Consider the following 16139-nt stretch of genomic DNA (forward strand, 5'->3'; position numbering starts at 1 on the left):
AGTTGATTTGCAGTGAGTGAGATGTCGAGAAGTCAGAGTGGACTTCTACCTTAGCGATTGGAGAGGCTTTAGGGGCAGGGGGTTTTGACTTAACTTGAAACACAGGATACAGTCCTGCTGTCTACAACAGTATAGAACGTAAAAGAGCACAGAATTGTCTATGAGATGCTAGATTATGAGATGCCAAATTATGAAAGCCACATTCAGCCACTGCCTGAGCAATGGAAAGTGTGATTGCATCATCATCCTTCCTCTAGTTCTCTGGAAAGAAACGACATGAGTACATGTATTTCCACACGGTCATGATGGGTTCTACTGTGATGTATATCAAAACATGTTCATTCCTTCTTCTTCTATTCTCAGGGGGACCTGAAGGAAATTAGAGGAAAAACACACATATCTCACAACTACATGTCATTAACTGTGTGTGTGTGTGTGTGTGTGTGTGTGTGTGTGTGTGTGTGTGTGTGTGTGTGTGTGTGTGTGTGTGTGTGTGTGTGTGTGTGTGTGTGTGTGTGTGTGTGTGTGTGTGTGTGTGCTTGCTTGCTTGCATGCGTGCATATGAGATAACGACGGAGCTAGGGAGAGGGAGGGAGAGAGAGAGAGAGAGAGAGAGAGAGAGAGGGGGAGAGAGAGAGATGGCGCTGCTTTAAGACAAAGCCGACACGATGTGCTGTGGATGCGCATCTGCTCCCCTCTATATATCTCATTCAAAGGCAGTTTTAGAGAGGTATCTCCTCCGCTCTGCCCGCCCGCTCCCATATATCCCCAAAGCACTTCACTTAGATTAAAACCACAAGTGCCTTATAATTACAATAATGTATCTATAAAGGGGAGGCCGAACTTAACAGCTCTCTCCCATCCATCCCTCTCTATCTATTGGTCTGAATGGTCCTATACAGTTACATTACTTCGAGCTTCTACTTTTAAAGTCAACCTTTCCAGAAATAAGTCTCTCACTGTTGCCGCATTTTATAGACCCCCCTCAGCCCCCAGCTGTAACCTGGACACCATATGTGAATTAATTGCCCCCCATTTATCTTCAGAGTTTGTACTGTTAGGTGACCTAAACTGGGATATGCTTAACACCCTGGCCGTCCTACAATCTAAGATAGATGCCCTCAATCTCACACAAATTATCAATGAACCTACCAGGTACAACCCTGAATTCGTAAATACGGGCACCCTCATAGATATCATCCTGACCAACCTGCCCTCTAAATACACATCTGCTGTCTTCAACCAGGATCTCAGCGATCACTGCCTCATTGCCAGCGTCCGTAATGTGTCCGCGGTCAAACAACCACCCCTCATCACAGTCAAACGCTCCCTAAAACACTTCAGCGAGCAGGCCTTTCTAATCGACCTGGCCCGGGTATCCTGGGCAGGATATTGAACTCATTCCGTCAGTAGAGGATGCCTGGTTATTCTTTAAAAGTGCTTTCCTCACCATCTTAAATAAGCATGCCCCATTCCAAAAATGTAGAACTAAGAACAGATAGAGCCCTTGGTTCACTCCCGACCTGACTGCCCTTGCTTGACCAGCACAAAAACATCATGTGGCGTACTGCATTAGCATTGAATAGCCCCACAGGCAGTTAGGAAATTTAGGAAAGCATTTTCAAACATAAATTTGCATCCTGTAGCACAAACTCCAAAAAGTTCTGGGACACTGTAAAGTCCATGGAGAATAAGAGCGCCTCCTCCCAGTTGCCCACTGCACTGAGGCTAGGAAACACAGTCACCACCGATAAATCTACTATAATCGAGAATTTTAATAAGCATTTTTCTATGGCTGGCCATGCTTTCCACCTGGCTACCCCTACCCCGGTCAACAGCTCTGCACCCCCCACAGCAACTTGCTCAAGCCTCCCCCATTTCTCCTTCACCCAAATCCAGATAGCCGATTTTCTGAAAGAGCTGCAGAATCTGGACCCCTACAAATCAGCTGGGCTAAATCAGCTGGACAATCTGGACCCTCTCTTTTTAAAATTATCCACCGCAATTGTTGCAACCCCTATTACTAGCCTCTATTTAGTATCGTCTGAGATCCCTAAGGATTGGAAAGCTGCCGCGGTCATCCCCCTCTTCAAAGGGGGTGACACTCTAGACTCAAACTGTTACAGACCTATATCTATCCTACCCTGCCATTCTGAAGTCTTTTCGAAAGCCAAGTTAACAAATAGATCACCGACCATTTCGAATCCCACCGTACCTTCTCCGCTATGCAATCTGGTTTTCAAGCTGGTCATGGATGCACCTCAGCCACGCTCAACGTCCTAAATGATATCATAACCGCCATCGATAAAAGACAATACTGTGCAGTCGTATTCATCGACCTGGCCAAGGCTTTCGACTCTGTCAATCACTGCATTCTTATCGGCAGACTCAACAGCCTTGGTTTCTCAAATGACTGCCTTGCCTAGTTCACTAACTACTTCTGTTAGGTTGCGTCAATTCGAATCTGGTGTCAGGACAAAGAGAAACTCTGGTCTCTAGTACTGTTTCACAGCTGTTTATTAAGCTAAGTAAATAGTGATAAATGCAATGTTCGTATATACGGGTTCACTGTAACACCTCGCAGGGCAGACAGAGAACTGAAATGACATCATAAGTTCTTCCTTAAATACTTCTTGACAGACGTAGTTCCCTCTCATAGTAGATGCTTGGGTGTGGTTTAATTAATATTTAATAAAATAAATGTAAATGTAATGTAAATGGTTTAGACTTACTCCAGCCTATCGTTGGCGTGCAGGCTGGTCCCAGCCTCTAGACGCATCTTTGTTGCCAAGCATAGTTGTCTTCTAGCTTATCTTCGTGTGTGTAACCGAGAGTCAGACACTCAAGGACAGTGCCTGTTTTTATGCTACAGCTATCTTCCATTCTATCAGTTCCTCACATACACCTGTCCTTGAGCGGCCCCACAACCAGGCATTGTGTGTGTGTGTCAAGAGTCTACTCAGCCTACACTCCTACTAGCCAGCAACCCTCCAGTTAGTCATGTCTATTATATGTTGCTCAATCTATGTTAATACAATATAAACCTCTTAGTGCATTACAGTCCATTCATACTTAGGCCTACATCTACTGTAAATGGTAATGCATCACATCTAATAAGTGAAATAAAACCCAACTCATCTCAGACAGAGTTCAGTGTGTCAAATCGGAGGGCCTGTTGTCCGGACCTCTGGCAGTCTCTATGAGGGTGCCACAGGGTTCAATTCTCAGGCTGACTCTTTCGTCTGTATACATCAGTGATGCCGTTCTTGCTGCTGGTGATACTCTGATCCACCTCTACGCAGACAACACCATTCTGTATACTTCTGGCCCATCTTTGGACACTCTGTTAACAAACCTCCAGATGAGTTTCAATGCCATACAACTCTCCTTCCGTGGCCTCCAACTGCTCTTAAATGCAAGCAAAATTAAATGCATGCTCTTCAACCGATCGCTGCCCGCACCCGCCCGCATCACTACTCTAGCATCACTACTCTGGACGGTTCTGACTTAGAATACGTGGACAACTACAAATACCTAGGTGTCTGGTTAGACTGTAAACTCTTTTTCGAGACTCACATTAAGCATCTCGAATCCAAAATTAAATCTAGAATTGGCTTCCTATTTTGCAACAAAGCATACCTCACTCATGCTGCCAAACATACCCTCGTAAAACTGACTATCCTACCGATCCTTGACTTCAGCGATGTCATTTACAAAATAGCCTCCAACACTCTGCACAGCAAACTGGATGTAGTCTATCACAGTGCCATCCGTTTTGTCACCAAAGCCCCATACACTACCCACCACTGCGACCTTTATCCTCTCGGTGGCTGTCCCTCGCTTCATATTCGTCGCTAAACCCACTGGCTCCAGGTCATCTATAAGTCTTTGCTAGGTTAAAGCCCCGCCTTATCTCAACTCACTGGTCACCATAGCAGCACCCACCCGTAGCACGCGCCTCAGCAGGTATATTTCGCTGGTTACCCCCAAAGCCAACTCCTGCTTTGGCCGCCTTTCCTTCCAGTTCTTTGCTGCCAATGACTGAAACGAATTGCAAAAATTCCTGAAGCTGGAGATCCATATCTCCCTCACTAACTTTTAGCACCAGCTGTCAGAGCAGCTCACAGATCACTGCACCTGTACATAGCCCATCTTTAAATAGCCCACCCAACTACCTCATCCCCATATTGTTATATTTTTTTTCCTCCTTTGCACCCCACTATCTCTACTTGCACATTCATCTTCTGCACAACGATCACTACAGTGTTTAATTGCTAAATTGAAATTATTTTGCCACTATGGCCTATGTATTGCCTTACCTCCCTAATCTTACTACATTTGCACACACTGTATATAGACTTTTATTTTGTGTTATTGACTGTACGTATTTTTATCCCATGTGTAACTCTGTGTTATTTGTGTCGCACTGCTTTGCACTATCTTGGCCAGGTCGCAGTTGTAAATGAGAACTTGTTCTCAACTGGCCTACCTGGTTAAATAAAGGTGAAATAAATGTAATAAAAAAAAAAAAAGATGATCTCATTATTCGTATAGGAAGACTGAATAATAACTTGCTATAAAACAGGAATAGAATAGGGTGAATCGTTCAGATGATATGTTGTGTGTCATGTTGGATCAGAGGAGGCTGGTGGGAGGAGCTATAGGGGGATGGGCTCATTGTAATCAATCAATCAATCACATTTATTTATAAAGCCCTGATGTCACAAAGTGCTTTACAGAAACCCAGCCTAAAACCCCAAACAGCAAGCAATGCAGGTGTAGAAGCACGGTGGCTAGGAAAAACTCCCTAGAAAGGCCAGAACCTAGGAAGAAACCTAGAGAGGAACCAGGCTATGAGGGGTGGCCAGTCCTCTTCTGGCTGTGCTGGGTGGAGATTATAATAGAACATGGCCAAGATGTTCAAATGTTCATAGATGACCAGCAGGATCAAATAATAATAATCACAGTGGTTGTAGAGGGTGCAACAGGTCTGCACCTCACGAGTAAATGTCATTTTGCTTTTCATAGCCGATCATTCAGAGTATCTCTACCGCTCCTGCTGTCTCTAGAGAGTTGAAAACAGCAGGTCTGGGACAGGTAGCACGTCCGGTGAACAGGTCAGGGTTCCATAGCCGCAGGCAGAACATTTTAAACTGGAGCAGCAGCATGACCAGGTGAACTGGGGACAGCAAGAAGTCATCAGGCCAGGTAGTATTGAGGCATGGCCCTAGGGCTCAGGTCCTCCGAGAGAAAGAAAGAAAGAGAAAAACCGAAAGAATTAGAAAGAGCATACTTAAATTCACACAGGACACCAGATAAGACAGAAGAAATACTCCAGATATAACAGACTGACCCTAGCCCCTGACACATAAACTATTGCAGCAAAAATACTGGAGGCTGAGACAGGAGGGGTCGGGAGACACTGTGGCCCTGTCTGACAATACCCCCGGACAGGGCCAACCAGGCAGGATATAACTCCACCCACTTTGCCAAAGCACAGCCCCCACACCACTAGAGGGATATCTCCAACCACCAACCACCAACTTACTGTGACAAGTCATTATTGTGACATAGTAGCGTGGAAATTATGCATGATGAAATGTCTGTCAGTAACAAAAAGAAGAAGCCCTGGAGAAAAGCCATTTTATAAGACGTGTATAAGTATCTCCTGAAAATTAAGGCTTCTTCTGAAAATCTATTTCTGAGAAGAGTGCCTATTAGGAAAACTGTCCATATTATGATTGTGAACTCACTATGGAATGGTTTTCTAAAAAGAAACATTACATTGAAAATCAACTGAAAATGACATTTCCTTTTCTGATCAACTGGATGAGAGTAACATTTTGTGGTCACTAGATGGGAGTGGTGAGGTTAATATAAATTGCGTTTGCCTAGGGCCATTTTCAGAGGTTTATTAGCGTAAGGGCATTACGAGGGAGCCCGGGGGGGGCTCCCTCGTCAGCTTCCCTGATGAGACGTTAGCTCCCCAAAATGCAACAAAAGTCAAACTTTGGGGGGTGGTCTCTAAATAATGCTAATTTAACCATTCTCCAATTTGTTTAAAATGCAGTGGTAAATATGTTTTACAGTGGTAAATGAAACAAACACCCCCACCTCTCTGTAATGGTTTAAACCATGTATTTCTATGTGGCAGAGTAGTTCATCCAGTAGCGCTGAATTTGGGCCTCAGCTGAGCTCCTTTGCACATAGATTTTCCTTTGTGTGTCCTCTTTTTCACCATTTCGCCATGCGTCCTTGATAAAAAAAGTAGCCTTTATTCCAATGCATTAGATTTATTAATAGATTTATCATTGTTTGATTTTGTTAGTCAACTGTTAAGAGAGCTCTTTGCTTTTGTTTTTCAGGTGCGCGCGAGTACTGTTGTTCTCCGTGCCGTCTGTGTCCAGAGGAAGTAGACCATTTGTCTAGCTTCATTATTTTCTATCATTATTTGTTTTCTTTCCTGTATCAGCTGATGATGGTTGACAATATTACTAGACAACTAACCTACAGCTAGACACCAATACACATCCATTCAACAAGTATACATTAATGACAGTAGGCCTACAGTTGACTCTTTCGGTTAGAAGTGTTACATTTTGCAACGACATAAGCCTACATTATTTTAGATTTGTGTTCCCATGAAAACTGTTTTCACAGCGAAACGTAATGAAATGTTACGTAGGTATAGTTACACTTAGATCTACAGTTGTAAGGGCTGTCTTCAGGAATGGACCAAAATGCAGCGGAGTTAGTATTCATCTTTCAATTTAATTAGAAAGAACACTATAACAAACAAACAAACAAACAAACGAAACAAAACAAAACAAGGAAACTGACAGCCAACAGTCCTGTCAGGTGCAAACACACTAAACAAGAAACAATTACCCCCCAACCCCAGTGACAAACAACTCCTACATATGTGACTCCCAATCAGGAACAACGATTCCCAGCTGTTCCTGATCAGGAGTCACAAGACACACACCAGACTGCCACGTCCTGACCCCCAAACTACTACACCAGCTCCATCTGCTGGTCAGGACGTGACAACAGTGCATTTTCGTTGATCTCCAAGATCCTTGATTCGTACAGCGTTTAAGTTCAGTGTTCTAATTCAATTGTTAAATGCTTAATAACTACAAATAGCACTGTCATAAATGTCATTAATGTAAGGAAAGAAAGGTATGTTACACGATCTGTGAAGACTCCAAGCATTAACACATGAACTATGGACAACTCATGAACTAGGGTGTAAAACATGTTTCAATTCAACTCAAATTACTATATATTGAATGTAGGCTACCTATTCTGGGTGTGTTCATGTGGCAGTGGTGTAGGCCTAGTGGAGGGTAAACACAAGCAAACACTGTTAACCACTTTTTTTTTAAATGCATTGAAAGTATAGGGACTATTACTTTTTTCACGTGACCGGCAATTAGAGTTTTCTCATTTACATTTACATTTAAGTCATTTAGCAGACGCTCTTATCCAGAGCGACTTACAATCATATTGTCACGTCCTGACCATAGAGTGCTCTTATTTTCTATGGTAGAGTAGGTCAAGGTGTGACTGGGGGGTTTATCTAGTTTATTTTTTCTATGTTGTGCTCTAGTTTTTTTTCTATGTTGGGGTATTTGTATGATTCCCAATTAGAGGCAGCTGGTCATCGTTGTCTCTAATTGGGGATCATATTTAAGTAGTTGTTTTTCCCACCTGTGTTTGTGGGAGATTATTTTGAGTTAGTGCATGCTGCACCGCTGTTGTCATGGTTCGTTTGGCTAAGTTTCACAATATAATAAAGATGTGGACCGATACTCACGCTGCGCCTTGGTCCGTTTCTACACACAATCGTGACACATATTTTTTTTAACAATACATCACTGGTTACTGGTAGGCCTTTTTGAAGTTCATGTTAATATACATTGTAGCCTTGTCTAGTAAGTTGACCATGTGTGTTAGGATGACCATCCTGTATTTCCTGGGCCAGTTTCAGCCCCATTTCAGGTGTCCCGACTTCTCAGGCTATAAAAAAGGTTCATTTGTCAGCAAGAGCATCAATTAATGTTGGACTAATCAATATAGAACTAATTAATGTAGGCCTAATCAATGGCAATCTGCAAATGTCATTAGGCACACTTTTTGGTGTTTTGTAACAGATGTCTATTTCCATTCATCAAATGGCGCAGGAATACGCAGTTTGGATGCTGGAATAATTTTGGAGTGAACGAACATGCCTACTTTTTGAAGTGATTTGTTTGACAATCAGATGAAAACATCATGACTGGTTGTGTTCATGCCACATTGAAAGGTCATGCATATTTTATTATTAGGCCCACAAAAATGTTTCAGTACAGAGACCCCGAATGTCATGGTTTAATTCGCACTCTGCATAATAGGCATACTTCTATATCATCCTTATGCAGAGTGCGAATCACAATCCTACACATAACACCTTTCAAAAACCTAACAGTATCACCATTACAATCACTATTATAATCTAGGATGGCGAGGGCGTTTTGTGAACTTGTGTTGAGAACAGTAAGGACCTCCTCCTTAGTTACTGTATGTATACATTTTTCTCAACACTGTGATAACGTATGAAATGATGTACAGTGCAACCAATTACTGTATTTGATAGAATATCTCCTTCTTTGGAAAGGCGTCGAACACCCACAAGACAATTCTAAGAGCACATTTATTTCAGAGAAAGAAAGAGGAACTACTTGCTGCTTAGTTTGGCACTTGCTTCCAGGAAGCTAAAGCAAGTGAGACACAACAACACATTAAGACACTTCAGAGGGGTACACTACAAAGCAGAATCTAGCCAGCTAACTTTGATAAATAACTATTGATTTTCTAGTTAATTAAGAAAGCTAAACTTAGATATGTGTTTTTGGTTGTTGAGCCAATAAGACCATACCCATGTCAAGCTCATCTTTAAAAAATAAATACAAAAATAAAAATATTTAGGCAAGTTATCTGGATAACTCTTTGATCCTAGTTCTGCCGGTCTCTAGATGACAGATAGTTACAATGTGTCACGTTTACTCCCGCTCCACCGCTCTGTTATGGCAACACATCATTACGCACACCTGGCAACCATCATTACGCACACCTGGACTTCAACACTACCCTGATTACTCCCCCTTTATTTAGCCCTCAGTTGTTAACAGTCCCTAGGTGTTATTGTTTTCTCTCACGTTCAGTATGCGGCGCATGTTTGTTCCTTTGTTTGGTCCTCCCGGTGTGTACATTACACAATGTTAAAGCATTTAATTGGCAGACAGATGGTGAATGGAAAAGGGAGTTGAACACAAACAAACTGCAATATACTGTTACATCCCATTCACACTATTTGACTTTAATCAACCAATCAATCACATGTATTTGACAAAGCCCTTTTTACATCAGCAGTTGTCACAAAGTGCTTTATAATAACCCGGCCTAGACCCCAAAGGCCAATAAAAGCAGAAGTGAGAACACAGTGGCCAGAAAAAACTCAGTAGAGGGAAGAAACATAGAAAGGAGACCCGGGTCAGATGTGTGGTCCATCCTCTTCTGAGTGGACTGAGTAGAGATTAAGAGTATGCCAGATTGTTTTAACCTAAACAACAAGTTCATGGTCCAACATAGTATAATTGATAAGCCACAGAAAGTGACGCTTTTGTGAAAAGTCAAATGGTGTTTTCTGAAATGCGAAACAACAACCATGTCTGACTGACTAGAAGGAGTCTTCACAGATCGTGTTTCTGAGTACGTGGCCAGGCGGAGTCTGGTGGGAGTGAAGTGAACAGTGTTGCTGAGAGTATCTGATCTGAGCTCAGTGACTCAGGGGTTAATTGTCTGTGTGACTTTGATACAAACATGCCAGGTTTGTCATTAGAAGGGCACTGTATGACTGCTGCTCATGAGGGATAGTGGTGAGGGACCTTACAGAAATAGAATGGAATCAAATAGAATTTAATTGAATAGAATTGAATAGAACAACTTTATTTGAATACAACAGATGAACAGTAGTTGTTCAAAGAGGTTACAGCTGGGGAAAGATGGCACAGGACTATGGCTTATTTGTGGTAGTTATGGAAGTGAAGTAAAAACAACATAATAAGGACTCGTTGCATCCCAAATCATTTTCTGGGTAAAAGTAGTGCATAATGTAGGGAATTAGGTCCCCTTTGTGATGCAGACCCTGACTTTATCACAGGCCAGACTCTAGTGGAATATGACACCCAATGCCATAATGTCAATGTCCTACCGTCCACTAGGGGCAACGCGAACCCCTATTATCATCTAGTAGGCTTGCGATGAGCTACGAGGTTGAGGATGGACTTAAACCAAAGTCTCAAAATGAATTCCTAATCTTACTTTGATACCTGACGGTTTTTTACTTTTTCATTACCGTATATTTTTACTTTTTCCCTCACTCAACTTTTTTCCTCACTCAACTTTTTTCATTCATCCCCGGAGGTTTTATCTGGACATGGTTCGTCAGGACTTCAAACAGCCGAAGCTAAGTAACATTAACATGATGCCTTCTAATTGCAGTCGTTGTATTTATAATATACAGGAGAACGATCGCCTTACGGCAAGGATAGCTGTGCTGCAAGCCCAGCTTCAGACGCGATCGTTAGGCAAGGGTAATTTCAGTGTAGGAAAGGATGAAACAGCGTCTGTGCCACCAGTAAGTACAGATAGTAACGTTAGTATAAACCCCCTCGCACGGTCCCCGCAGCCGGACATCTTTCTCATGGCTTCTGGAGGGAAACGCTGTAGGAATGCTCAACCGGTGTCGCTTATTCAGCCGACAGAAACTTTCAACCGGTTCTCCCCATTAAGCGAGTCGGAGTCGGAGGCCGAGACTTCTCTGGTCTCTACTCCTCCCGTTGTGGGGTCTGAGACGCCGACGGCTCCCACCATTAGCTCTGACAAATTGAAAACCCTAGTCATTGGCGACTCCATTACCCGCAGTATTAGACTTAAAACTAATCATCCAGCGATCATACACTGTTTACCAGGGGGCAGGGCTACCGACGTTAAGGCTAATCTAAAGACGGTGCTGGCTAAAGCTAAAACTGGCGAGTGTAGAGAGTATAGAGATATTGTTATCCACGTCGGCACCAACGATGTTAGGATGAAACAGTCAGAGGTCACCAAGCGCAACATAGCTTCAGCGTGTAAATCAGCTAGAAAGATGTGTCGGCATCGATTAATTGTCTCTGGCCCCCTCCCAGTTAGGGGGAGTGATGAGCTCTACAGCAGAGTCTCACAACTCAATCGCTGGTTGAAAACTGTTTTCTGCCCCTCCCAAAAGATAGAATTTGTAGATAATTGGCCCTCTTTCTGGGACTCACCCACAAACAGGACCAAGCCTGGCCTGTTGAGGAGTGACGGACTCCATCCTAGCTGGAGGGGTGCTCTCATCTTATCTACGAACATAGACAGGGCTCTAACTCCTCTAGCTCCACAATGAAATAGGGTGCAGGCCAGGCAGCAGGCTGTTAGCCAGCCTGCCAGCTTAGTGGAGTCTGCCACTAGCACAGTCAGTGTAGTCAGCTCAGCTTCCCCCATTGAGACCGTGTCTGTGCCTCGATCTAGGTTGGGCAAAATTAAAAATGGCGGTGTTCGCTTTAGCAATCTCACTAGTATAAAGACCTCCTCCATTCCTGCCATTATTGAAAGAGATTGTGATACCTCACATCTCAAAATTGGGTTACTTAATGTTAGATCCCTCACTTCCAAGGCAGTTATAGTCAATGAACTAATCACTGATAATAATCTTGATGTGATTGGCCTGACTGAAACATGGCTTAAGCCTGATGAATTTACTGTGTTAAATGAGGCCTCACCCCCAGGTTACATTAGTGACCATACCCCCCGTGCATCCGGCAAAGGCGGAGGTGTTGCTAACATTTACGATAGCAAATTTCAATTTACAAAAAAAAAAACAACAATGACGTTTTCGTCTTTTGAGCTTCTAGTCATGAAATCTATGCAGCCTACTCACTCACTTTTTATAGCTACTGTTTATAGGCCTCCTGGGCCATATGCAGTGTTCCTCACTGAGTTCCCTGAATTCCTATCGGATCTTGTAGTCATAGCAGATAATATTCTAATTTTTGGTGACTTTAACATTCACATGGAAAAGTCCACAGACCCACTCCAAAAGGCTTTCGGAGCCATCATCGACTCAGTGGGTTTTGTCCAACATGTCTCTGGACCTACTCACTGCCACAGTCATACTCTGGACCTAGTTTTGTCCCATGGAATAAATGTTGTGGATCTAAATGTTTTTCCTCATAATCCTGGACTATCGGACCACCATTTTATTACGTTTGCAATTGCAACAAATAATCTGCTCAGACCCCAACCAAGGAGCATTAAAAGTCGTGCTATAAATTCTCAGACAACCCAAAGATTCCTTGATGCCCTTCCAGACTGCCTCTGCCTACCCAAGGACGTCAGAGGACAAAAATCAGTTAACCACCTAACCGAGGAACTCAATTTAACCTTGCGCAATACCCTAGATGCAGTTGCACCCCTAAAAACTAAAAACATCTGTCATAAGAAACTAGCTCCCTGGTATACAGAAAATACACGAGCTCTGAAGCAAGCTTCCAGAAAATTGGAACGGAAATGGCGCCACACCAAACTGGAAGTCTTCCGACTAGCTTGGAAAGACAGTACCGTGCAGTATCGAAGAGCCCTTACTGCTGCTCGATCATCCTATTTTTCCAACTTAATTGAGGAAAATAAGAACAATCCGAAATTTCTTTTTGATACTGTCGCAAAGCTAACTAAAAAGCAGCCTTCGCAAATGGAGGATGGCTTTCACTTCAGCAGTAATAAATTTATGAACTTCTTTGAGGAAAAGATCATGATCATTAGAAAGCAAATTACAGACTCCTCTTTAAATCTGGGTATTCCTCCAAAGCTCCATTGTCCTGAGTCTGCACAACTCTGCCAGGACCTAGGATCAAGGGAGATACTAAAGTGTTTTAGTACTATATCTCTTGACGCAATGATGAAAATAATCATGGCCTCCAAACCCTCAAGCTGCATACTGGACCCTATTCCAACTAAACTACTGAAAGAGCTGCTTCCTGTGCTTGGCCCTCCTATGTTGAACATAATAAACGGCTCTCTATCCACCGGATGTGTACCAAGCTCACTAAAAGTGGCAGTAATAAAGCCTCTCTTGAAAAAGCCGAATCTTGATCCAGAAATTATAAAAAACTATCGGCCTATATCGAATCTTCCATTCCTCTCCAAAATTTTAGAAAAAGCTGTTGCACAGCAACTGACTGCCTTCCTGAAGACAAACAATGTATACGAAACGCTTCAGTCTGGTTTTAGACCCCATCATAGCACTGAGACTGCACTTGTGAAGGTGGTAAATGACCTTTTAATGACGTCAGACCGAGGCTCTGCATCTGTCCTCGTGCTCCTAGATCTTAGTGCCGCTTTTGATACCATCGATCACCACATTCTTTTGGAGAGATTGGAAACCCAAATTGGTCTACATGGACAAGTTCTGGCCTGGTTTAGATCTTATCTGTCGGAAAGATATCAGTTTGTCTCTGTGAATGGTTTGTCCTCTGACAAATCAATTGTAAATTTCGGTGTTCCTCAAGGTTCCGTTTTAGGACCACTATTGTTTTCACTATATATTTTACCTCTTGGGGATGTCATTCGAAAACATAATGTTAAATTTCACTGCTATGCAGACGACACACAGCTGTACATTTCAATGAAACATGGTGAAGCCCCAAAATTGCCCTCGCTAGAAGCCTGTGTTTCAGACATAAAGAAGTGGATGGCTGCAAACTTTCTACTTTTAAACTCGGACAAAACAGAGATGCTTGTTCTAGGTCCCAAGAAACAAAGAGATCTTCTGTTGAATCTGACAATTAATCTGGATGGTTGTACAGTCGTCTCAAATAAAACTGTGAAGGACCTCGGCGTTACTCTGGACCCTGATCTCTCTTTTGAAGAACATATCAAGACTGTTTCAAGGACAGCTTTTTTCCATCTACGTAACATTGCAAAAATCAGAAATTTTCTGTCCAAAAATGACGCAGAAAAATTAATCCATGCTTTTGTTACTTCTAGGCTGGACTACTGCAATGCTCTACTTTCCGGCTACCCGGATAAAGCACTAAATAAACTTCAGTTAGTGCTAAATACGGCTGCTAGAATCCTGACTAGAACCAAAAAATTTGATCATATTACTCCAGTGTTAGCCTCCCTACACTGGCTTCCTGTTAAGGCAAGGGCTGATTTCAAGGTTTTACTGCTAACCTACAAAGCATTACATGGGCTTGCTCCTACCTATCTTTCCGATTTGGTCCTGCCGTACATACCTACACGTACGCTACGGTCACAAGACGCAGGCCTCCTAATTGTCCCTAGAATTTCTAAGCAAACGGCTGGAGGTAGGGCTTTCTCCTATAGAGCTCCATTTTTATGGAATGGTCTGCCTACCAATGTGAGAGACGCAGACTCAGTCTCAACCTTTAAGTCTTTACTGAAGACTTATCTCTTCAGTAGGTCCTATGATTAAGTATAGTCTGGCCCAGGAGTGTGAAGGTGAACGGAAAGGCTGGAGCAACGAACCGCCCTTGCTGTCTCTGCCTTGCCGGTTCCCCTCTTTCCACTGGGATTCTCTGCCTCTAACCCTTTTACAGAGGCTGAGTCACTGGCCTACTGGTGTTCTTCCATGCCGTCCATGGGAGGGGTGCGTCACTTGAGTGGGTTGAGTCACTGACGTGGTCTTCCTGTCTGGGTTGGCGCCCCCCCCCCCCCCCCCCCCCCCCCCCTTGGGTTGTGCCATGGCGGAGATCGTTGTGGGCTATACTCGGCCTTGTCTTAGGACGGTAAGTTGGTGGTTGGAGACATCCCTCTAGTGGTGTGGGGGCTGTGCTTTGGCAAAGTGGGTGGGGTTATATCCTGCCTGTTTGGCCCTGTCCGGGGGTATCATCGGATGGGGCCACAGTGTCTTCTGATCCCTCCTGTCTCAGCCTCCAGTATTTATGCTGCAGTAGTTTATGTGTCGGGGGGCTAGGGTCAGTCTGTTACATCTGGAGTATTTCTCTTGTCTTATCCGGTGTCCTGTGTGTATTTAAATATGCTCTCTCTAATTCTCTCTTTCTCTCTTTCTGTCTTTCTCTCGGAGGACCTGAGCCCTAGGACCATGCCTCAGGACTACCTGGTATGATGACTCCTTGCTGTCCCCAGTCCACCTGGCCGTGCTGCTGCTCCAGTTTCAACTGTTCTGCCTGCGGCTATGGAACCCTGACCTGTTCACCGGACGTGCTTGTTGCACCCTCGACAACTACTATGATTATTATTATTTGACCATGCTGGTCATTTATGAACATTTTAACATTTTAACATTTTGACCATGTTCTGTTTTAATATCCACCCTGCACAGCCAGAAGAGGACTGGCCACCCCTCATAGCCTGGTTCCTCTCTAGGTTTCTTCCTAGGTTTTTGGCCTTTCTAGGGAGTTTTTCCTAGGGAGTTTTTCCTAGCCACCGTGCTTCTTTCACATGCTTTGCTTGCTGTTTGGGGTTTTAGGCTGGGTTTCTGTACAGCACTTTGAGAATATCAGCTGATGTACGAAGGGCTATATAAAAATAAATTTGATTTGATTAAACTTAAGCATCAAGGTAAGTTTTGGGTTGACTTTTGCGGCGTTTGACTGTCAGCTAACGTAGGGGAAGACCGAGGAAGGTTGTAGCACTTTTAGCATTAGAAAAAGTTCTCCGAGATTGTTGGAGCTACATTCAAAATGTGATAGGAACAGCTTCCATCTGTCTGCTACAAATTGGTATTATCTCTCTAAATCAAACAGACAAGGTGTGACTTTGTCTCAAATACAAGGAGTGAAATGTTACAATTTACTCCACCTCCCCGGTCAGCAACATGGCTTGTAGTGAAACGTAACAGTTTGGAAAAAATTAGAAATCATAACATTGCCATGTTTCAAATTTTGTGCGGCAGGAATAAAATAATAATACAAATCATAAATTGTTTATTTTTTTGCGTTCCATTAGCTGGCCCATCTCAACTAAACAACATCTGGCAGCCAAACAACAACATCATGGACTAAACATTTGAATTCCTCATGTGAACATGT

This window comes from Salmo salar, chromosome 03 (assembly GCF_965601325.2).
Source record: "Salmo salar chromosome 03, fSalSal1, whole genome shotgun sequence".
Lineage (NCBI taxonomy): Eukaryota > Metazoa > Chordata > Actinopteri > Salmoniformes > Salmonidae > Salmo > Salmo salar.